This window comes from Lonchura striata, chromosome 2 (assembly GCF_050655825.1).
Source record: "Lonchura striata isolate lonStrDom1 chromosome 2, ASM5065582v1, whole genome shotgun sequence".
NCBI lineage: Eukaryota > Metazoa > Chordata > Aves > Passeriformes > Estrildidae > Lonchura > Lonchura striata.
Genome location: NC_140704.1, coordinates 35471857 through 35495706, shown reverse-complemented (window position 1 = coordinate 35495706; position 23850 = coordinate 35471857). Strand labels below are relative to the sequence as shown.

At 40.2% G+C, this 23850-nt stretch overlaps 1 long non-coding RNA gene across 1 annotated transcript in view; it reads left to right on the top strand.

Moving 5' to 3' along the window:
- Window positions 1-23850, top strand: part of LOC110474619 (uncharacterized) — a 118792-nt gene that overhangs the window by 39204 nt on the left and 55738 nt on the right. Inside the window, exon 3 of the long non-coding RNA XR_002466104.2 lies at window positions 1555-23809. This is a non-coding gene — a long non-coding RNA (uncharacterized LOC110474619). The remainder of the gene's footprint in view (window positions 1-1554; window positions 23810-23850) is intronic.

Genomic DNA, 23850 nt, shown 5'->3' with positions numbered 1-23850 from the left:
ATTCTGCAGGCCAGTCACGTTAAGGTGTTCTGGTCTCTTGGCTGCTGCCATGGGAGATCTGAGGTCAAACCCTGTCTCCTAGTTCATAAAGGACTAAATAATTTGGAATGTAACAAGTGCCGATTTTATCCTGCCAGCACATTAACAGAGCTCTTTCCCACCCTGCCCTTTAGTGGCTACTGTACACCTCTATTCTGTGGGCTTTTTCCTGATGGAATAGGGTGTGTGGTGCCCCATTGCTTGGGTGGCTGCTCAGCCATGTTGAGGATGTGGGAACCATGATTCCTTGCAGTGTCTTGTTTTTCCCAGATGCTGCCACAAGGAGCTTGTTTTTAGCCTTGGTAGAAATCTCCCCTTCTACCAGTTGTGGGAATTCAGCCTTTTACTGATGTAGCTGGTTTACAGTTACAGATTTCTATACCTCTTGGCTATGCTTTTTCTTCATCTGTTCCTTTAAAATATGCTTTTAAATGACATGGTGGTAGTGTTCACTGTGTGATGTGACTGTGGGGATTAGAGGTATATTTTTCTCAAAGATGTGTATTAAGAAAAGCTTGTTATTTGCCTTTTCAAATTACATGCACTGGGGTCTCCAGCTGCTCTGGAGAGCAGCTTCCTGGCTGGAATGCCGAGTCTGTCATCCTACCACCTCTGCCAAGGAGAAAAAGATGAGCTGGCCTTCTTACAGCTCACGGAGAAGAGAACTGTCTGTTGGAAGATGCAGATTATTTCAAAATCAAAATGTCCAGTTAGTGTGAAAAGCCTGGAGGTGTATTTCACAGAATGGCAAATGCAGAAAGGCATTAAATCAGATTGTTTTTATGGTTTTTATATTATTTTATGGTAATATTAAAAATATTTTGGAATAGTTTGTCGTACAGAGTAGGAATATTTCCTTCTAGCTCAGGGCAGAATGAACCTGTGTCCCCTCTCCTCTGGCAAAGCCTCATGATGTTTATAGTTTGATAATCTCATGCTTCAGTTCTGTACAGCATTACTCCCCACATGACCTGCATTTCTTGTGCTAACCTATAATCAGAATTCCCATGAAAAGCAGCATTGATCTTACCACAGTTTCTGGTAAAATGCTTTGGAATAAAATGGGAGCGAGTGCTTCAAATTTCAGCTCCCCAAGCTTCCAAAGCCAGAAAGAGCAAACAGTTTAATTCAAAAACTCAGAGATGTATGCTTTAAGTTATCTTATCTGTTGAATTTTTTTTTTCATTTTTCTCAAAGAAAAAAGTAAAAAAGAAAGAGGAAGCTGACTCTGGTTTGGTGGGGTTTTTTTTCTTTGTTTGTTTTGTTTTTTTTTTGTTTTGTTTTGTTTTTTGTTATCTTAGGAAGAATTTCAAAAAGTAGCAGCTTCCTGAAATATTTTTATAGACCTTATAACAAAAATAACAATACAAACTTCAGAATAAAGAAATTTCCAACCCATAGGTGTGCATGAGTATGGAAAAAGAATAAGTATGTTCTCCAAGGTCATGTTAAAAGCAGAAGTGAATAAAAACTATTTAAATATGGGTTCACCTTTGGGGTTTTTTTTGTCTGCAGATCCCACCTGTGGTAACAGATACAGCTCATGGAGTACAAATTATGTGCAGTAGGCGTTCATGTGGAAAATCTGTATGGCTAAAGCATCCTGGCAAACCACAGTTCCTGCTGGGTGAGTTAAGAGTCTGTCTTGAAGAAATGAGGGATTCAAAATTCCCCGTGCAGGTGAGTGTAAATCTCTTCCTCCTTTCATGGTTTTAGCTTTGCTGGTGGTTTTAATTCCCGGTTGCAAGCATTCATTGGAATGAAATGAGAGTCTCAAGGTGTTGCTGCATGGTTCATTAACCCCAGGGTTTTTGATGGAGTCCTTCTTTGCTGTGGTTTCCATGGTTAGCTCTGCTCTCTGGAGTGATCCTTAACCTGCTGCCAGTCTCACCTGCACCACCATAAAGAGAAGGTGCAGCCTATGTCGTTTTGCAGAGAGAGCAATATCTCTTGGCTTCTGAGTCATGCCTTAAAGCCCAAAGGGGCTTTTCTTGCATTGCTGTTTTCTGTACTAAGCAATTTTCCAAAGCAAGAACTCTGGCACATTAAACTTGAGCTTTTTATTTGCTTTTTCTGTATAGTAATGAGTTGAAAGTGTTTCTGCATTATGTAATTATATAATTCTGTGTTGGTTTTTTTGGGTTTTTTAGTTGGTTTGGGGTGGGTTGGGTTTTTTTTTTGGGTTTGTTTTTTTTTGTTTGTTTCTTTGCTTGTTTGTTTTGTTGTTTGTGGGGTTTTTTTTTAAGCTAGAAAATAGAACCCTGACTGCTGTGGTGAATTTATCCCCTAAAAATTTGTGCAGCCCATAAGAAGAGATGGGACAATGATGATGGTGATGATGATGATTTGTTAAAATTAGTCTACCCCTGAGCTTCTGGCATAGGATAGCAAAGTGTAATTTATGCAGCAGGCTTCAGTAATGCAGTAAAAATATATTTGTAATATAGATACATATAGCTGAGGTTAACCACCTCTTCTAAATTTTCCAAAGGAAAAAATTATCCCATTGGCTTCAGCAAGCTGTGAAGGTCATCTTAAGGATGCAACCCAAAACAAGTAATTCAGCTTGATCAACCAGTCCTTTGGGAAAAAGTTTTTGTCTTCAAGAGCCAACAGAAAACTGCCACAAGTACCTTGAATGTCTACTGAAGACAAAAGTCCCAAATCTGGTCTGGGATGCTGAGGTGCTGTTGCCTGCAATCAGCTGGCCTCATATCTTTGCTATTGTGGCTGTAAAGCACAAACATCTGGCCTGCCTAGGCAGACATGGAGCATCTCTGCTGCCAGGATTTCTCTACTGTTTGTGGGATTGTGCGTGACCTAGTGAGGAGCTGCGTTACCTCCCTGTGCTGGGCGGCCAGGTACCATCAAAAACCACAGACTTCAACCCCTGTGAGGCTTTTAACAATTCACAAAAATGGCTTCGTGTCTTGCCCTGGATGGTTGAAATTGCGCCAGTGCACTTAAAATTTGCAAGGCATAAATTCCCTGGCAGTTGGTGCCAGGTCCCACTGCCAGGTCCAATGGCTGGTAGAGAGAGGGACCCTCAGCACTCCCTGGTGTTCCCTTAGGACAGTTCTCCAGGCTGAGCTGCTCCTTGGTTTGCTCACCTGTGGTGAGTCCCCATGGCTGTCCAGAGCCCACCTGCATGAAATCTGCCAGGGCAGTTTGCCCATGTCACTGCAGGCTCAGGGCCATCTGAGGATGGGGCAGCACAGCTCTGCACAAAGCCTGTGAGGCAGGGATGCCACATGTGGTTGCTATCAACCACTTCACATGCCAAATAAAATTTCTCAGCAACAGAAAACAGAAGTTATGATAGCAGGCCATCTATATATCCAGATATACAGGAATATGTCCTTGGTCAGCCTTATTTAGGGCTATTGGAGAGAAGTTTTGGACTTGGGAGGGTTTTTTTTAGCTGAAACAAGAGGCAAATGTCTACTCTGAAAAGCACCTATTTTTGGAGGGTAGTCATTAATTTAACTTTAAAATATTTACTTTAGCCCCCTATTTTGCTCTCTGGAAAAGGCTCAGCAACATGAGCATTATTCATTCAAACCTCCACAAAATTTAAACTTGCTAACTATGAAGTTTCAAGGCTTTGCTCTGCACAGGATAAGTTGTGTTTGTGCTACTGAAGTCAGTAACACTATACACTTGGACATCTGCTGAGCATCTTGTCCACAAGTGTCTGCAATAAACTGGAAGTGATATTTATTTCATAGAATGAGGTTGGATTTTTTTTATTATTGCTCTTCATATCATCCAAGATACACACATCAAGAGCTGATTCTCATCCTCTGTGTCTCAGTCTGTTCTCACATGAGAGCTGTCTCTGAATGTGACCAGAGGATTGGGCCTCTAGCCAATAAAGCTAATATTTTACAAAAGGACATATCAGGCAATGTAAACTGCCCTGACAAGGAAAGTTTACATGTCTGAAATATCCAATGCTTTTTTAAACTTCTGCCTCTCTATCCCCTGCCAACTTTCTCCAAGACAATCATGCTTCCTAAGACATCTTTTCCGAATGTAAATTATTCTCAAATATCTAGCCAGAAGACAGACTATGTAGTTGCTGGACTGTCTCAAATGGATATGGCAGGTAATTATTAGTCTCATTAGTAAACATTCACAATCAGCTACAAATTTTTGATTTAATTGTATGCATGACAGAAGAATATATTAAACTTTAATCTGCAGTTTCGTTAAACAAGTGAATACATTAAACTCTCTTCTGCAGTCTCATAAGCAGCAGAGGAGCTAACATTCAATACACTATGAGTTATTTTAAATCTTCTAATCCTGGGGTTAGTGAAGAACTCAATTTTCCTTTATTTCCTGTATTTTGCTCTTTCGAGACCTGAACAAAACATCACACCCCAAGATGATCATGACTGTGTTCTATTGGGAAGCATTACTAAATGAATGTGCTAGATTTTCTTAGTTCCACCTACATTCACTGCCATTCTCAGATATAATTTTTCTTCTCCTTTGGCTCACTCTGCCTCTCCACTGAGGATTATAGAGTTCCTTTAGAAGTTAGTACATGCTGCAACTGCCAGAGAAATACTCTTTCTCTCTAGATTCATGCTTTGCTATTTTTTTCAGCATGTAATAATATGTGCATGCCTGGGGACTCACAAAAACCTGAAGCCTCTCATTATATGGTCCCCTGCTCCTGTCACAGGTGCACAGAATTTAAATGCCAGCTATATGTTTTTAACTCTTATGCAGCCATCAATACTACACTGACTTTTCCTTCAATTTCATCTGGTTTAGGTGTGGGTTTTTTTCTGCAACACCTCTCTGTCTCAAGTCATTGTTTCATTTGCTCTGAAAAGCTGCTCCAATTCCCACACTACTTTTGGAAGCTAAAACCCAGTGCCATGCAGAAGTTAAAATGCAGAGGCCTGTGTTGTATCCAGGACTAGAACAGTCAACTCAGAGAAGCAGTTTTGTAAGATGCAGAGGCCTCCAGGATGAGGGCTGTGTTTTTGATTCTATATATGTGCATAGGCCTGTGCCTGTATTGCTTTCCTTTGTCTCACTTTTTCTCATTGTATTTGCAAGAACTTACAATACTCTTATTTTCAGTGATAGTAGCCTATTTCTAAGACTTTTATTACCCAGGATTTCAACAGGTGTACTGTCCTGCAGGTTAATACTCTCTACCTATGCAAACTTAGCTTATCAGGTTTTTAAAATGTTATTTGCACAATACTGACACTGTTTTTCCCAAGACAGCTTAATTATAATTCCCTGCTGATGAAGTAATATCATTCAAATCACAGCTGTCACAAAACGTAACAGTCAAATTGTGATCCAATGTGTGACATTATGCTCAGCTGGTTTGTCATAGGTATTAAATGTAGAATTTATGTATCACATATTCTTTAGGAGATCTGGATAATGACATGAGTAATGCAGAACAACTATCCAGGATCAACATAACCAAGAAGTCCCAGGCCAGACTTGTACCATGGATTTAACATTTGTTTGTAGACACCAGTACATGTAATTTCAGACTGTTTTCACTATGCCTCTTCTGTTTTAAACCAAGTTGTCTACAATGGGTTTATTTAAAGAAGTTTTCTAACACTTAAAATCAGACAGTATTGGAGTGTCTATGACACTTTACTTGCTGGCAATTTCTCTTCCTTTAGTGTCCTCTTGCCTACACCAAGTTTTAAGTTGTCCAGAACTCAGTGTAACTATTGGCTGCCACCAGAAGACGTGGTTCTTCTCCCTCCCATTCCCTGTTGTCCACAATCTGGTTACAGCTGCTAAATATCTGGTCAAGGCAGGAACTGGTTCAGTGAACAATTTGACACTACACAAATCCCCCACAACAGCAGCTAGTTCTGTTGGAGATGAGCAAGCCAAACTAATGGAGCTGGACTGATGCATGGGCAGACAGAAGCAGCTGCAGCCCTAAAGGAAGATGGAGAAGGATGGCCTTCTCCTGTTGGTGGCAGTCCATTGTTATAGCACATCAGCTATAGTGCACAGCTGTGCTCTATTTTCTCCCTCCTGCTGAAACGGTTCCTGTTTTCAAGAGGTTTTCTCATCCTCTGCACTATAATGTCTTTAAGTGAAATATACTTTGATATGTTTTCAACACCAGAACAGATATTCTTTTCTATTTCTCAAGACTTTATTTCCCCTTACAGGGAGGCTGCCTGAAGTTTCACCCATCTGTATTCCACATGAGTCAACTTTCTATGCAAAATCTTTATTTCAGATTCAGATGTCACATTAATCAAAGTAGTCATGTCCTGTTTGTAATAATCATCTCATCTAAATCCAACATAATATTCCAATCAGTGGAAGTATCTAGCTCTTGAATTCTGATATTTTTTCATTTCCTTAGCTAAATTTTCCTTTATTTGGAATATATACGCTTTGAGTGAACTTAGGATGTATTTTCTTTTTCCCTTTTCACAGTCTGGGGTAAAAATGTCTGGTTTTCCTGCAGTCAGACAAGTTTTTTTCCAAGAGCTGGACACTGCATTGCTCCCATGTGTGCTCCTTACCTCCTACAAGGTTGGGCTGCTTCAGACTTTTTAGAAAAAGCACACTCAGTTGCCAGTGCTGAGAGTCTTCCCACCAAAATCTGATAGGTACTATCTGTACATCTGATTAATCTTGTTTCTTCCAAGTTTAAATACAAGTTTAAAGCAAGGATTAAAAAGTTTGAGTTTCTGATCCCCATTAAAACACTGATGTGACTAAAGACTGTAGGCAGTCCAGAAGAACGTGTTTGACTGCACAGCTGACATACTTTGAATCTATGGAAAGTTATAGCTACTAAAAGTCTCTCTAATGCCTAAGAGACAGGGAAAAAAAATAAAAAAACTATGACTGCTTTATGCTTTTCACAAAAAGACTATGTAACTACACAAAAGACATTGAGGTGCTGGAGTGCATTCAGAGGACAACAAAGTTGCTGAAGAATCATATGGGAAGTAACTGAATGAGCTCAGCCTGGAGAAAAGGAGGCTATGAGGGGGTTTTATAAGTCTCTACAATGACCTGAAAGGAGGTCGTAGCAAGATGAGGGTTGGTCTTTTCTCCCAGGTAACAAGCAACAGAACAAGAGAAATATGCCTCAGGTTGTACCAGGGAATGCTTAGATTAAATATTGGGAAAAATTTCTTCACTGGAAGAGTTGTTAAGTGCTGGAACAGGCTGTCCAGGGAAGGGTGGAGTCACCATCCCTGGTGGTATTTAAAAGGCTTCTAGATTTGGCACTTAAGGACACAGTTTAGTCATGTACTTGGCAATATTAGGTCTATGGTTGAATTTCATGGTCATGGAATCACAGAATGGATTAGGTTGGAAGGGACCACAGTGGGTTATCTGGTCCGACTTCCCTGCTTAAGCAGGGTCATCCTAAAGCACATGGCAGAGGATTACGTCGAGATGTTCTGGAATATCTTCAGTGAGGGAGATTCCACAACCTCTCTGGCTAACCTGTTCCAGTGCTTGGCCATTCACATAGTACAGAAGTTCTTCCTCGTATTCAGGTGAAACTTCCTGTGCATAAGTCACTTCCCCTTTCCTCTAGTCCTATTGCTTGGTCTTTTCCAACCTAAATGATTCTATAATTTCATTTGTTACATCCCTACAAAGTTCAGAGTAGTTGATGTTTCTTGCATAGTGGATTTTTTTGTTTGTTTGCTTTTTTCTCTCTTTTTTATAAGCCTTTTTTCTATTCCTACCCTAACTCTGCTATCTTGGCAGCAAGGTTAGGTGTCAGCTAACCAGAAGTAAGCACCAGAACTTATGATTTAGAGAGGTTGTTGATGTAACTAAGGATCATTAGAAGAAAGTGTCTGGAGTGGAAAGAAAGCAGAGCATGTCTGGCTTTGAAGGCTCCAAGTCAAAGCTCTGTATGATTAAACTCCTTCTAGACTCCTGTATTTCAGCCCAAACCTTAAAGACTAGATAGTCTTACAGCTAAAAGAATTTTGTAGCTCTGCTATTGATTTGAGGATACAAAAAGCCAGAAATTTGCTTATGTTTGCGTCTAAGCTTGTGGCCATGTGATTATCTTTCTAGGAATGGCAGTCACAGCTTTTCTAAGAACCAAATAAAAACGGAGCAAAGATTTCATTGTTCAGCTCTCTGTACCAGCATTTACATGGCTCATGCCCATGTCTATTAATACGCATTATGACTTTAAGAAGTGACTTGAAACTAATGAAAATAGGGATAGTTTCCATAAAGTGCTGCTCTCTTTCTTTTCCACTGAACAGACCCAAAAATACTTTGGCTCATGTTAGATAACATGGTGAAAGAGAAAATGCTTTTTCTTTGATCCATAAAGTTTGGACTGCAATGTAAACCAGATGGAAATATCCCAGCAGAGAATTTTCCTTTCTTTTTGACCATTGAGGGCCATCACTCCCATCACATGAGCCCAGAGAAGCCTTGAACAGCTCTAGCATATTTACAAAATTAGTTGGACTGAGAATTTTATTGTTTGAACACAGTGGCTGCATGGAACTAATTCAGTGTTATACCTATCATATTGTCTAAGGGAAGACTGAATTATATAAAAAACCTTTCACTCTAACATGCATCTGAGGCAGAGTGACTGGTGCCAGAAAATCAGGAAATTTTTGGAATTTGCAGTTTGACATGCTTTGTTTTCAGTTGTCCTAAACACTATAGGCAGCTCAGTGCTTCGATGTCTGTTGTACTTCATAATTTTGTCTTACCCTACTGCAAACAATTTTAATAAAATGTGTATTAAATTAATCCCAGTTTTAACAAAACAGTTTCAAAAGAACATAAAACAAATTGTAAACTGAAGTGGAACAATCCTGAAATACAATAAGTTTGTAACAGGCTATTTATCAGACACATATGTTCCACCTTTAGGTTTTGCATGCTGAATATATTTCATACAGATACATATTTGCTGCAAAGAAAAATACTGTTAGGGAAACAAAAACATACTGATATGTAAAAAAGCTCTTTAATATATAAAAAATATATATGTAAAAAAGTACTTTAATTATCAAATTCTTTAAGAGTCTCTTTTTAAGACTATTATACTTTGGATTTTACTTTTCACTTTCTTAGCACTTTGGTTATTTAGTTACAGTTTAGTTTACAGTTTTACTACACTGATGATAAAACCTGTAGCAGTATTCTCATGGTCAGCTCCCAGTCAATCCCAATCCCAATTTCCCAACAATGAAAAGCAAAGTCTCAGATTGCTTTTTTTGTGTCCAGGATCTCCCCCTCCCACCATACCTCTTCCACCTCATCAGACATCGCCATCCTAAAGAAAGGCCCTGCTGAAGTATTTACACAGAATGACCCATCACAAGACCCACAGAGAAATTTAAGAAAGATAATTATATGGAAAGCTTTTATATTAAAGGGGTACAAAGCTATTGGTGCCTGGTCTGTCTCTGCTGTAGCTGTCTTATCCACACCTGTAATTTTCTGGTTGAAAATTCAGCAGTAAGGGCACTGGCCATTTCTATGACACATATGGATTTCTGCTGGTCTTCATAGTGACCAGCAAAGGGAGGTGACCTCTGTTTTAACAGATGACCTTACCAAAGGCAGGGAGAATATAGGCTTGTGTTGCTGCAACTCCACTATTTTTAATGGATTCATTGAAATACCGGCATGAACCAGAGCTGGGAGGAGATTCACGGCCAGACACAACCCTGCATAGTGAAAATACTTCAATCAAACTATTTTTTTTGTAGTGGGGCTGCTTGTTGGCAGCACATAGACTTCAGATCCTGGAGTGGTGATCACAGGCAGGCAGATGTACTGCATTATAGAAAGTGCTATGCTTGGCACTTCAGGGTGGTGTCTATTGTCTTTGCAGGAAGAAAAAAACCTTTGCTTTGATAAAGCTTTCTGATTCCAATTGTGCAGAAAACTTGTTCACCTGGATTGACTGCTACACACTTGGGTGTTAAATTTGTCAGTGCAGGGAGAGCTGCATTCCCACATACAAATGCATTAGATAACTCATCTGCTTTTAAAGTGATCGTGGCAGTTATTTTGGAGACTCATTTGATTATGTGAATACAGATGTTCTTAATGCTGCTCTGTTCTTAGCTCTTCAAAATTCTCGGTAGTGTGTGGATTGCAGAATTTGACCTTTTCCATTAAGAAATTAAAATTGTCCTGCCTAGATCCTAATAGATATTTAAGAAATCAGTCTGTATCCCAGTAAAGCGTGTTCTGTTTAAGTAGATACAAATGACCCTCTAGCAGGTGGCTTAGTGATCTAGTACAGCCAACATTTGCATACCTATTTTGGGCTAAGTTACTGCATCGTGACTGCTCTTGTCCTTGTGAGCAAGTTGGAGTTTTAAAGATGCTGCATAGAAATGCAAGACTTTGTTCTAAAATTGTGCCAGCTGACTGGTTTATTAGCTTGAGCAAAAACTTTAGCAACTTGTTCAGTTCTTTAGAAGCCAGAAATGTGAGACTGAAATGGAGAATTTTTCCAGAGAAAGCCATGGATAAAGCTTAATGCTTCAAAAGGAACTTTAGGCCTGTATTTGTTACTAAACTGATGAGCAAATATCCCAAGCCACTGGAAGAGAAGGCAACTTCATTGTGTCTAGTTTTATAAAATATATATATGTTCTTACATCTACTTGGTAAGAAAGTTAGTTTTGAACAATAAGAAAGCATTCAGAATAAGAATAATTTCATTTTCACTCTTTCTGCAATTGTGACCATAGGGCTGAATTAAAAGTTTGGAACTGCTTTTCCCAGGTGATTAAATGAAAAAAAATGTTAAGACTTCCAATACTTTTCCCATGCTGGGGTTATTCAGAATCTCAGTTTGTGCGGTTTTTTTCCCTTTTTGTAAAATTCAGATATTGCCAGGTTTGCTGTGAGAAAAATAAAGTAGCAGTTCAATTGGACCAAAATAACAACTTCAAGCCTTTCAACTAGTCTGCCAAAGAGGGCACAGTGAGGAGGCAGGTGTGCAATGTGAGAAAAACATGTCAATTTTCTCATGTTCTTTTTCTTTCTAAAAAAGTTTCATTCTATTGCTCCCCCATTCTTACTGTTCAGACCTGCGTGATTTAAACACTGCTGCAGACTCAACAGGGTTATGTAAGTCATGGACAGACAGTGGTTTTGAGGTTTGTCAAAAATCTTTTGGTGACTTTTCTCCTCAGGGTTATAAAGCTGTAGTCCATGACAATTCATTGGACACTGAGGTTTTTGCCAAAGTCCCAGATTTTATTGCAACTCAACACAAGGAGGCTTGGCTCAGTCTTCACACCTTTTCTACTTTCTATCAACACTAAGTCCCCAAACTGCAGGGCAGAACTTATCCTTCCCATTGCTGCCATTTCTGGGTTCCAAATCAAATGGATGATTATGAGGGAACAGGATAATGAGAAGCAGTGATCACTGCAAGCTGCTCTCCAAGGCATTTCAGTTTTCCCTCTTGTTCAGGAAAGGAAAAAGGCATTAGAGTACTGCAAAGAGACATGGATTCTGCTTCCATCTGTCAACAAACCATTGCACAATTTTGGGAAAGTCACTCTACTCTCTGCCCTGCCCTCTTATTGGTTATGAAGTGGGTCTGCTGGGCTCCATTTTCATTTGGGGATGCATTAAAAACCACAGACTTTAGTTTCTTGATGAGCATCCTGAATGAACAGATTTTCTGCTTTGCCTTGTGTAATTGTGTAATGTGATGAGCTTAAAGAGTTCTGCTGACTAAGAAAAAAATGAAAAGAAAAAAGAAAGGTAGAGGGAGGTCATCCTTCACTGCTGCCTTCTCCACTGAAATGTCTGCTCTGCAGGGTCTATCTCCAGCACAATACAACTACCCATAAAAAAAGATCCTGTTAGTGTAACTTGAAAAATCTTCATTTGAAACAACTGTAATATATGATGTTAATATGTGGGTAGCCCTAACCAGTCTCAGAATATTTTTATACTCTCAAAGTGGGTGTGCTTTTGACTAGTTATAATGTACTTAAGTGAAGGATTTGCCATCCAGGGTGATTTGTTTGTGAAATGAATATCTTCCAAGTTATTATTGAACTTATGGTCCTTTGCCATACAGCATCTCTGTTGTTCCTTTCCTCCCTGGCCCATCCCCTGCTGAAACTTGAGTATGACCTATTCACCACTGAGATGATCTGTAAGACCCATGTAAAGGAGAGGATATGCAAATGGTTTAAGTACTTTATAAAGCAGCTCAGTTTCTTTAGCAATTTATAATAAAGTAGTTCAGACAAAACCGGTGTGTAGAATAATTTTAGCAAACATAGTATGATATTTAATTTTACCAAACATAGTATGCTGATTTAGCAAGATAGTAAAGTTCAAAGTTAGGTTTCCAAAAGTGGTGGAAATGTGGACTTAGGCTATGCTTCTGTTGAAGAATTCTTCCTTTTATTTAAGTCTTAGAAGAAATAGAGGTGGATTTAGGGAATCTCTTGTTCTCTTTTTTTTTTTCTATTTTGCCCCAGCTTAAACAGAGAGAAATTACTTATGCCAGCAATACTTTAAATACATTGATCATAGTGCTAAATAGTAACATATTTTCCATATTTCACCAGGTCTCTTCTGCTGCATACATGACATATTTTATTCTTTAAGCAACCACAAATAGAGTGCTTTTATGTTTGTTATATTCTCTGCTTCCAGATTCCCATGTAAGTTTGTCAAGCATTCAAAAAAACCAATTTACTGCTTAGGCATTGAGTGTATTTGATACCTGATTCAGTTTATCTTGGTCTTTTCTCCTTTCACAGGTTTGAAGGCAGCTCTTGCCCTCCACGGCTCCATTTTTTTTGTTTATTTTTTTTCCTTTTATTTTCTTTTTTCAACCATAATATGCATTTTATGACTTTGTCCTTTCTTTTGGCAAATTACCAGTAGCTGGATTTTGAAACACTCTTGCTTGAGTGCTAATTGTCCTCCACAAATTAGCCAAGGTCACTGGATTTTGAATAAATGCAATCTGCAGAATCAAGGACAGAGCCAGGAGTAAAAATGAAAGCAAAATATTCCCTTGGCATGATAATTGTCTAATACACAAGCAGGTGTAATATTTGGAGTGTAAGTTAGTGGTGTGGCCTATTAGATATTGATTCAAGTGGAGCTTTAAAATGTGTTAAGATTTGTATCTTGGAAAAATCACATTTTTCTTTGTTGTTCAAATACCTGCATCTCAAGTGTATCTTGGTTTATCCTATTGCTTGTTTGTAGCACAGCCGCAAGATAATGGCCAAGTCTTTGAGCTATTGGTACTAATCAAAAAGCCTTCTTGCTTTAAAAACTTTAAAATCTATTATCTTTAAAAGTAGCATAATGAATTATGCTACTTTTGGTTTTGGGGTTTGGTTTGGGGTTATTTTTCAATAAAATATAATACAAATGTTGAATAAAGTGCATCTGTAGTGAGTGTTGGGAGGCAAGAAAATCACATATGACAGGATGTTCCAGCCTTTCTGTATAAGCCTGCCACTCCAAACAGATTCTTTGAAATGTGTGCAACTCATAAGTGCAGATCTGTGTATGTGGGTGTCAAACAGCACACTTTTCTCAGCAGATCTTTTCCTCATAAAAAGTATCCTAGTTTTGAAAACTATTTTTTGGAATAACATTTTATTTTATCAGAGTATTTTTTAAAACTCTTTGGATTATATTACAAAATAGCTGAAATGGCAGGTTTATATATATATATAGTAAGAGTATAGTTTTGGGGTGTGAGCAAACAGGAGAATTTATCCTAACAAAGTTACAAAAAAGTGAAGAAAAGGAAATTCTAAATCAATGTCTTAGCTCAGTCCCAGACACAAACAGAGAAAGCAGATAGTGTATAAAAGCTACTATAAAATTCAATTAAATGAAATACATGTGAATATGTGTTTTCATTAAGTGGATATTTATACACATTTATAATGTTTTCGTTGTACATGCTTTAGTGATTCAAGCATGTAACTGAAAGCTGTGTCCAAGACTTTCAAAGATCTGACTTAGATCTTGTTTTCAGCAATAATATTGGCACTCATGAGCGTTTATTTCCTTGAAAGTTAGTGTAGCCATGTAGTACCAGGTCTTTGGAGCTTTGACATTTACAATGGGAATTCTTATTTTTGATTGTTTATATGCAATTAAAAAATGAATAAGGTATAAAAATGAATATACATGAAGAAGCAGCCCTAAGAAAGTCTTTCATCTGGGCATTTTTTCTGCCTTGCTGCCTCCTCCAGGTATCAGTGGCACAAAGCACCTTGAATACAGCAGAGATCAGGAGGGTTCATCTCTAGGGTCCATCCCTTAGGCTGGAGGCAGATTAGATGCCAGCAGCCACAGATCTGGAATCTGGTGGAAATGCTGCAGTTGTGTGCTGGTGATAACTCTGCTGGCAGACTTTGTCCTTTATCAGGTCAAAGTGATGCAGTCAGTATTATGGAGGGACTGAGAGCCAGAGATGGTTTGTTTCTGCCCCTGTGGATTTGCTGAGAGTGCCTCAAAGAGCAAGCCTGTGGAAGAGGGATGCCTGAAGCTTTCTATTTAGTTTCCAAACCATACTATGCCCTGCTTGTAGTTTCCATTAACTTCCAGCGAATAGGTATGAAAGGTATATCCCATACTTGACTTCTGTGAGAAATGTTAGACACAATGTTTAGAAAAGATGCGTACTGAATCCCTTAATAGATTATCTACTAATAACCAAGTTAATTTGGAAAAAAGAGCATGGAAACTCTGCTCAAGAATATCTAATACTATATTAGTTGCTCTGCAAAGTGCACCCAGACAGTGGCAATATGGTTTTTATGGGAGGGGAGCCAGGCCTGGAAGGCCATGCTAAAGGCCAGTCCTCTGGAGGAGCCAGTCACAAATATTCCCACTGTGTGAAAGGCCTGTGGTCCTGCAATGCCTCAGGGCAGTTTAGGGCTGTATTGGCGTAAATACAGTTTAAAATACCAGCATGTTGTGCCCACGCCACAGCTGAGAAGATCTCTGAGGTGTGCCTCCTCCCCAGTTCTGGAGCCAGGGCTGTGGCAGTGGCACAGGTTTGATGGCTCAGGCACACATCTGCCTGATGACTTGGGAGTATGCTCTGCTACTGCAGCACTGATTGTGACATCAGTCTAAATGAGATTTTGGGGCAGTGCATGCCACATTCTCTCTCTCCTGTAGGACGTAAGAAGCCCACACTGTCCCTTCTGAACAGTACCAGGCTTGCCAGCGTGGCGTGTTCAGTGGGAGCTTGGTCTCCCACCAGCTACATTCTGCTTTAGCCACAGTGTAACAGAGAACTCACCAAACCCTCTGCATGCAGGAGAGACAGGCATTGCTACCAGCTCATAAGTCCACATCAACTTATTAAAAAATAACTATCTGCAAGGTGGTGTCACACAGCCTTCTAAGCTCACTGCTGTCTTTTGGCCAAATTTCCACTTCCTGTACTGAACCTTCACAATCATCTCAAGAGTTTGTGGGGAAACCTGCTTTTGTCACTAATTTTTGTTAAAGAAAACATCTGAACATGGATATTTCCTGATTGACTTCAGTCAGAGAAATAGCATGGAAGATTTTAGATCTTGAAAGCTGAAGGTCTGACAAAGTTGCCAGCAACTGGAAAGAATGGATATGATGGAAAATGTTAGCCTGGGTTAACAATGGATGGAGCAGTAGCAACACCTATAATTATGATTGTAAGCGACGAAACAGAAAGGAAAACTACATTCCAAGGGATTTAAGAGGATTTTTTTTTCTTTTTTAACCTGGGCTAGATTGTCCCCTTCCATGTTAAAACCCACAGAAAGGGATTTTTGATTTTTGGAAATTGCTACGTGCCGATCTCCAGGCCTGTCCAAGACTCATCCCTGAGGCAGAATCTCTTTTTCTGCTTTCCAAAGGGGGCAGATTTTCTATTCTAAGTAGGCACACAGATGCCTGAACTATCTTATTTCAGGTCCTGCCCTAATGATCTTTCTTAGTTCTCACCTTACCCCTACCCCCTAATTTGCTAGGCCTATTTGTTTTGGAATCACCCTTGTATCTGTCTTGGTTTGTTGGGAGCAACCTCTGGAATGGAAAAGGGAGAGATGGAAACTATGCAGCCGTTGGCCCTTGGCTGCAGAAGTTATATATAGAGAGAGAAAGGAACAGCAGAGATGGGTAAAAATCAGATTTGGCTGAAAGAGAAGGATCTGCACAGAGTGAAGAATGCTAGTACCTGGCTTCTGGCTTGCTGTTTTCTTAAAATATTGGAACTGCCCTTCTGAGTTTGCTAAAAAACATAAATAAAACAGCACTGTGTTATATTAATGCTTTTTTATAGCATAGTATTTTTAATATAACTTTTGGCAGCATGTGCCGAGAAGCAGAGATTTTCTCTGAAACGTGGGACTTCAGAAGAAAGACTGTTTGTCCCAAAGTGGCATGTTGTTTCTTGACCTTTCACAGATGTCTCATGAATTTGTCATCCTGAGCTACAGAATTGCTTTTGTTAGGATGTAGAAATAACTCTGTACTTCCAGAGCTGTTGGTGACATGACTCATGGTCCCACTGAATAGACTTGGACTAGTTCAATAGCTGGATAGAGGGAGGGTGTTTGTTTTTTTTTTTGTTTTGTTTTGTTTGTTTTTTTTTTTTCTTTTTGTTTTGTTTTGTTTTTGGGTTTTTTTTTTGCAGTCTGCTGTAGTAACAAAAGAGAGAAATTGGTCTACCTTTTGCTTTCTCCTCTCCAACCAGTGGTAAAAGTCCTAAAAAAATCTGTAAGAAAAATGAGTGATGATCTGTAGTAAGGATTTATTACTTTACCAGTTACTTGAATTTCTCCCTTAAAATTGCACAAAGGGCAATTGGAGGTGTTTTCCTCATTCATAGTACAGGGTGTAGGCAAAACCAGGTAATGAAGAGCAAAGCTCAAAACAAACTATGACATCGTGAAAGAATCTGCCTTCAGTCACAGGGGACTCCTTATAAAATCATCCAGTTTATCAAGGAAGCATAGTCTGGGATTTATTATCTAACAAATGTTTATTGTTTTTAATATCCAGTGAGTGTTTTTCAGATTTGTGTCCTAGAAAATGAGGCAAACATTCCTTCAAGCACTTGCTGGAGCTGTCTGTGGACATTATGGAGCCACCTCCTCTTATCCTCTCCTGAATGACAGCAGGCACCTCTAAGACAGCCAGCTGAGATACTCAGTGACTCTCTGGGCTCTCTGGGTTGCAGGCCACAAACAAAGAGCAGGTCAAGCCACTCATCTTGACTGCAGAAACCTAGCTGAGGACAGAGTTGAGGACAAGACCTGAGGGTGGAAGGACAGAGGACATCTTTGCACCAAAATGAACTTTGTTCATGAAGGTCACTGCAGATGCAGTGGCAGTACAGCAAGGCAGAGACAAGGTTCCCTCAGAGAAAAAGTTACCCCATCCTTGCTGTGACAGACACAACTATTGTCCTACCTGGGGTCAAGGTGGCTCTGATGATGGCAGCTCTCACCACCTTCCCAGCTGCATCCTTTTATATGGCCTCTGCATCCCTGCTGGCTCCCTCTTTTCTCTTTTCAGCCTGCATTTTGGTGAGGGATGAGGATATGGCAGTGTTTGCACCCCACGATGAACAATAAGCCTACAGGAATAGGCCTAAGAGACCTTCCTGTAGGTGCCCTGTATTTTTGTCAGTTTGAGCTAGGAAGGTGTTTCAACTAGATGATGCTCCCAAAAAAGAAGAAACAAGTCTTCTTTTGCATATTACTGAGAAAAGCAAATTATCCTGGAGTTGATTGACTGTAAGTGGGGGCAACACTTTCCCTGAGGACCTATGGAACAGTGATGCATGTGGTGGGAAGAGCTTGGCTTAGCCCTCATGGTTCTGGCCAAGTTTGCAGGATTATTGTCAGAAGTTGTGCCTGATGCCAGGACAGGCAACCTCAGGTACAGCCTGTACAAGTTCTCAGGGAGACTTAGACTCCTGCTCCATGGTGTCTTTTTCAGAGACACAGTTCTTAGTGCTGCTCTGCTCAGGAAAAGCAGTGAGACAGTGGTGTGAAATCAAATGAGATGAGATGTGATGTTGGTAATCATGGGGGGGAAACCTCTAAAAGTCTGGATTACAACATATCAATCTTTTATATATAAGTTTAATCTTTTATATATAAGTTAAATTTTAAAAATTCAGTACTCAATAAACAACCAGTACAATGGAGCAGGAACTAAGCTTAAAAACAAGTGTTTTGTAAATATTCCACTACTCCCAGGAGCAGGAGTGAGGGGAAGGGACTGCTTCTGAATAGTCCCTGTTCAGAACACTGAAGGAGAGTGGCAGTGACCACAGCACAGCTATGAGGGTGGAGGTTCTGCTCTGTTCCAGAACACGTCCTCTCTGTGGCACTGTGGAGACATACCAGGTGTTGCTCTTGATATTTGCTTACAAATACCAGAGAGAAAGGCTGGCTTGCAAGAGTGTTTTCCTCACTCACCCCACTGTTCAGTGTCAGGATTAGACCAGGAACCACTGACTCCCATCCCTGTGGGTCACAAAGAAGAGGTAGTGGGGTGACACAGGTGTGCAAGACCAGTCGTGTCATTGCAGGAATGTGCTGAAGGGGTCACTGGCCCCGCCCAGGAAATCTGTGTCTGGTTATCTGCTCAAGGATGGCCAGTACATTGGTTCACGTGGATGTTAAATTCTCCACCAGTACTGCCGTTTGCTGCCCCAGGCACTAGCTCAGCTCCCTGTTGCCAGAATTGAGGGTGGCCTACAAAGCTCTCTGTCTCCACAGCCGCTGATAATGATCCACCAATTTTCGACTGCCCAAAATTTATGTGGTATGGATAGTGGCCTGTCTTTGGTAGCAAAGCACATTGTGTATTTTACAGTTCATTTACAGTCTCTGAGGTAACCAATACTGATTTATGTCCTTCTCTTGTGAAATCCTATTCTTCTGGTGTCAAAATGGCAGACCTGCTCCCAGCATGCTAATAGAACAGTCATCTTGCACAATGCATGTCCCTTACTTGCCTTTACAATATCCCTACAGGGCAAGAAATAAAGCCTGTTTATAACCTGCCCCTAAAACCTTTTAAATCCTTCCTAACAGAGACAGTGTGTCAAGAAAAGCAATGGTTATAGGAACAGCATCAACAGCTCTTGGAGTCTGAGTTGTAGAGTCCAACCTCTCCAGTATCACTAGTCAGCAGAAATCAGAGGTGTCAAGCCTGGTGGTCTTTTTGGGACAGAGGCCTCATGAGGGCAAGATCGACCCTATTCACCTCTACTGCCTATAAGGACCCCTCACTCAGTCTGTGGAGCCACTTGTGAAGAGCACACCAGATGACCGAGGCTCCCAGTCTGGGGAACTTGTGGGAATATGTGTCTCTGGTACCATTTTTTGTTGTTTTGTTGTGCTATGTTCCCAATGCAGCACAGCCATGAGCTTTCGGGCTTCATTGTGCTTGTAGGAATTTCTGATCCAGCCCAGCTAATGTAAATCTCTGGGCTTTCCCCCTTGACAGTATTGCTGTGTGAATAGATGGTTAAGAAAACAGAAAAACATCAAACAAGCCATAGGAACCGCCATGGTAGGTCAGATGAAAGTCTTTCCATTGTAAGCAAAGCAAAGATACCGAGAGGCAGTACTGGTGTATGTGCTCCCAGCTTCCTGGCCACCAGCTGCTGCTCAGGGACGTTCTGTTCCGTCACACTCCAGTCTGCACCTCCTGGCACTGCTTTGGTTGCACATAACATTGTCATTACAGGGACTCCCGGGACTGCAAGAACGGATGGATGCTTTGCTGTGTTTATCAGCAGAAAGACAGTCAAAGGCAGTTTTGTTTGTGAGCTTGGCATGCAGGTTTTATTCCCTTCAACAGGGAAAAGATGGGAACAGTCAGAATTTAGCAGAAAAATAGAATAGTCATGGGGAAAGAAACAGAAAAAAATGTATCTGATTAATTTTGCATCTGTTCTTACTTATGGACTATGCTCTTGTGTTGACTGGTTACTTCAGGTTCAGCATTTAAATGTAACGTGTGAATTATTTTTAACTCCAGCCTGGTAAAGATCAACTATCTGCTGCTCAGACTGCCTTAGCAGGTAAGTGGCCAGGCTGAACTGAATTCATTAACCAGCAACAGTAAAAGCATTTACAGGACAGGAATCATCATCATCAGAGGGAATTAAGATATCCCAAAGTGCAAGCAAACACACCCTGACATTTCCCCAGTAGAAAAATTAGTCAACAGGACTATGAACTCCTGAGTTGATCTGCATCCCCTCAGCTTGGCCTCCCTGATTGTAAGCTGGAAGAAGCCTCCACCCGAGCAGGCTGAAAACATCTGCTGCACAGCAGAAGCTTTTCCCTGCACATCCACCCACCTCCATTTTCCCATTTTCCCAGTTGCTGGACTCATATGAAAGAGTTGTCAGTGCAGCAGCTCTCTCTTAGGTGGTCTCTGCCCATCAATATGGCTTTATTGACACAGTATCTGTGTCCTTTATGCTCAGACATTTTGGTGAAGGTCACATGGTGAGTGGGTCACAGTGACTGTAAGTCCCTGAGTCTTTTGCCTGAATACATACTTCATGCTTAAGTGCATCCCAGAAGTCAAAATAGAGTCCTAGAGACACGGACCTTTTAGTAGCCTTAATGTTCTGTAACATGCTTTTTTAATTAGAAAGAATTAAGAAAATGAAATGATCCCTTCCTTCTTGCTCATATGGTTCTTCTTAGAGCCACCTTTTTTCTACTATCCTACTCCTTCTCCTTCTCTTTCTCTAAAACAAAGAAACTTTGCTCATTTTGCCCCCAGCACCATTTCTAGGAGTGCTGCCTGCTTCCAGAAAGCAGCAGTGCCCCTCTATTGCTGTATTTCAGACTTGAGAGATGGAATAACTTGGTGGCACCTTTATAACAGAATATTTTTCCAGTACAAAGAGCAGCTTGAGCTGTCCTTGTACTTGTCAGTGGGCTTTACAAGGCCTGCAAGGGGTGGACAGCAGATCAGAGTACCTCAAAGGAAATGGTGGCTTAATTTGAATCTTGCTACAATTGCGATGGTACCAATTCTGAGTAACCTCCTTTGCCCACCCTGACATCTCAGCTGTGCCTCACAGGGACATTATCAAGATTTCTTCTGCCAACTACGCAAAAGTTGCTTTCATTTGCTTGGGGCAGAAGTACTGCTGAAGACCCTAGGAAAAAAATAAGTGTCTTAATTATCTCAGGTGGGCCCAGTGGTCCAGAGTAGGCTCCCCAGCTGATGCTTTTCTCAAAATGAGATTTGTTTAAAAATGAGTGGTTGAAGTTCAGTTACCTAAAGCCCCTGGGTAAATCTGTTCCTGCAATCAATGAGAAAGCTGGGCCAGAATTAAAAAATAGGAATGGGACTGTGCATGTAAATGTAAGAAAAGGAGGGACAGGTGGAAAAACAATGTATAAACACCTCTTGCTAAAAGACAGAATTTCTCTTTCCCTGAGAAAATCCTGAAGGGAGAGGGGGAGAGATGTGCTTGGGCATAGCTTCGCATGGATGTGGCACAGTATGGCCTTTGATACAGCTGGGAGCAGGGCAGGATGGCAGCACTGTCCTTGCACTTCTGCAAGGATGCTGCTCTGTACAGCTGGGTAGGAGGAAGATCTCCCCAGACGATGACTTACAGACCTCAGTCTGGCCAGAGGTGTCACTCCTGACTTGGCTACTTGGATCTGGAGGCCTATGGTCCAAAAGCAGACTGAAGATGTTCAGATCTGTGAATGAAGTGGTTCAGGGCTTCCTGTGGGTAAGAAATAAGGCCTTGAAAATGTTTTTACATTTAGAGGCAGTTGCTCTGATGAAGTCTCAGTCCACCTCCAGTTTTTTTTCTGGTTTGAAAAGACAAGATCCTGAATTTCATCTGGTCAGATCAAAAGGGATAAATCCAGTCATGCTGTTGCAGCTGAGGACTGAGTCATGTGAAAACAGGAGGGAGCAGCAGAGTCACAGCTTTTCAGCTTTTTTTTTTTTTTTTTTTTTCCATCTTGAAATACATTATTCAAGACTTGGGTGATGATGTAGTCTCCATGAATAACTTAAAAAACTTCTATAAACTGCCATACACTGCTATAACCTATTCCCAGATCTGCACATCTTCTCAGTGCCCCTCTTTAAACAGAAATGTTCCTCTACTCTTGGATTTATTGACAGGTTTTCACTGCTAATAGGACAGAAGTTAAGGAAACTTGATTAAGTGCTTGTATTTCACATAGAAGGTCTGTTCCTACTAAAAAAATACTTGATTTGTACATAATAAAGTATATGGAAATAAATAGGGATGATGATGATGCAGGACATTCTTTGAGCCAGGAAAATAAATTATCCATTCCATTTTCAAGGAATCCATACGAATATATAGATCCAGTCTTTTCAAGTAATGGTAATGTGGAGGGCTCATTCAAAATGAAAGCAGCTAACTTGCCAAAAGATTTTGGTTAGCCAAAATTTTATGCTTGGAAATTTACATCATTTCTTAATCCTGTTCCATAAAAATATACTGCCATACGTAAGTGTTTAACATCACATTTGTAGGAATTTGATCCAGTTTAACACATACTAAATTAGTTCTGTGAACGTTGCTTGCTTTATGCTATGCTGTCTGTTCCCAATATTCTGCCTGTCTGACATTCCACTCTGCCCACATGTTCCATCCCTGACATATAAAAACATAAATTCAAGATGAGAAGATTAGGACCACCCTGGAATTTCTGCTTTCTTTAATTTTTTTCAAAATGAAACCCCTGTATTCTGTCTTTCATATAAGGTAAGACAAAATGAAAGATTATAAGAATTAATTTGTAGATGATATGGAATATGTGGGTTTGCAGCATAGATCTCTATGTTTGTGTGGAGTTACAAGGCTCATATTTTCAGGATTGGGTCAAAGAGAAGAGCAATGATTTTTTTCTCAACACATAAATCCTATCAGTGAGAAGGAGAGAAAAGTTTCCCAGGTGGTCAAAGTACATTTTTAACCAGCTGACTTTGTGAGCTAATATTAATTGGGGGGTTGGGGGGGGGGGGTAGGGGGGGTGGTGGGATTTGGGTCAGATATGAAAGCATTTAATCCCCACATAGTTAATCCTCCCAGGAGCTAATTCAAATGGAGATCTGTCAATTACAGCGTTGCTTCACTACACAGTAGAACCTTCTGAATTACTGAGGTTTAATTTAGCTTGAAAATTTGTTAAAGTACTCTGTTACTAGTTCAAATAAAATGAAAGCAAATTACTTAATTGAAAAAGAAGTCTGGGGTTTTTCTCCCACAGTGAGGATGGATGACTTAAATTGTATTTGGGAAGCTTGTTCAAGGGTGGATCTTGGTCATGTTTTTGTATATTTTGGTGAAAAATATAGATTCAAGGCAAAGAAAATTATCTTTGAATTTGTCAATTTATAGAAGCAGGGTTTTAAGCTGACAGAAAAAGAAAACCATATGTTTAATATCAGTATTTTCTCCTGAAATCCATTTGTTCTATTGAAACAAAATTTAGCTTTTATACCTGAAGGATATTTTGAAGAGCCTACTACTTCCTGTACTCCCAAAATGAAACATGTCACACTCACCAAAACAGTCTGTCTTACTGACAACACCACCTATGACTATTAATTGCTATGTCAAAACTTGGTATGTCCCATTTCAGGTTGCTCTGGAACAGCACCTTTGACTTGAAGGTTCACATATCAAGCCTCAAGTCTCTGTTATTTGAGCAACTCTTTTCTGGGAGTCTGGCGTCTGACCATGGTAAGGGCTGGCCTATGGAACTGGCCTGACCAATTGGGGAA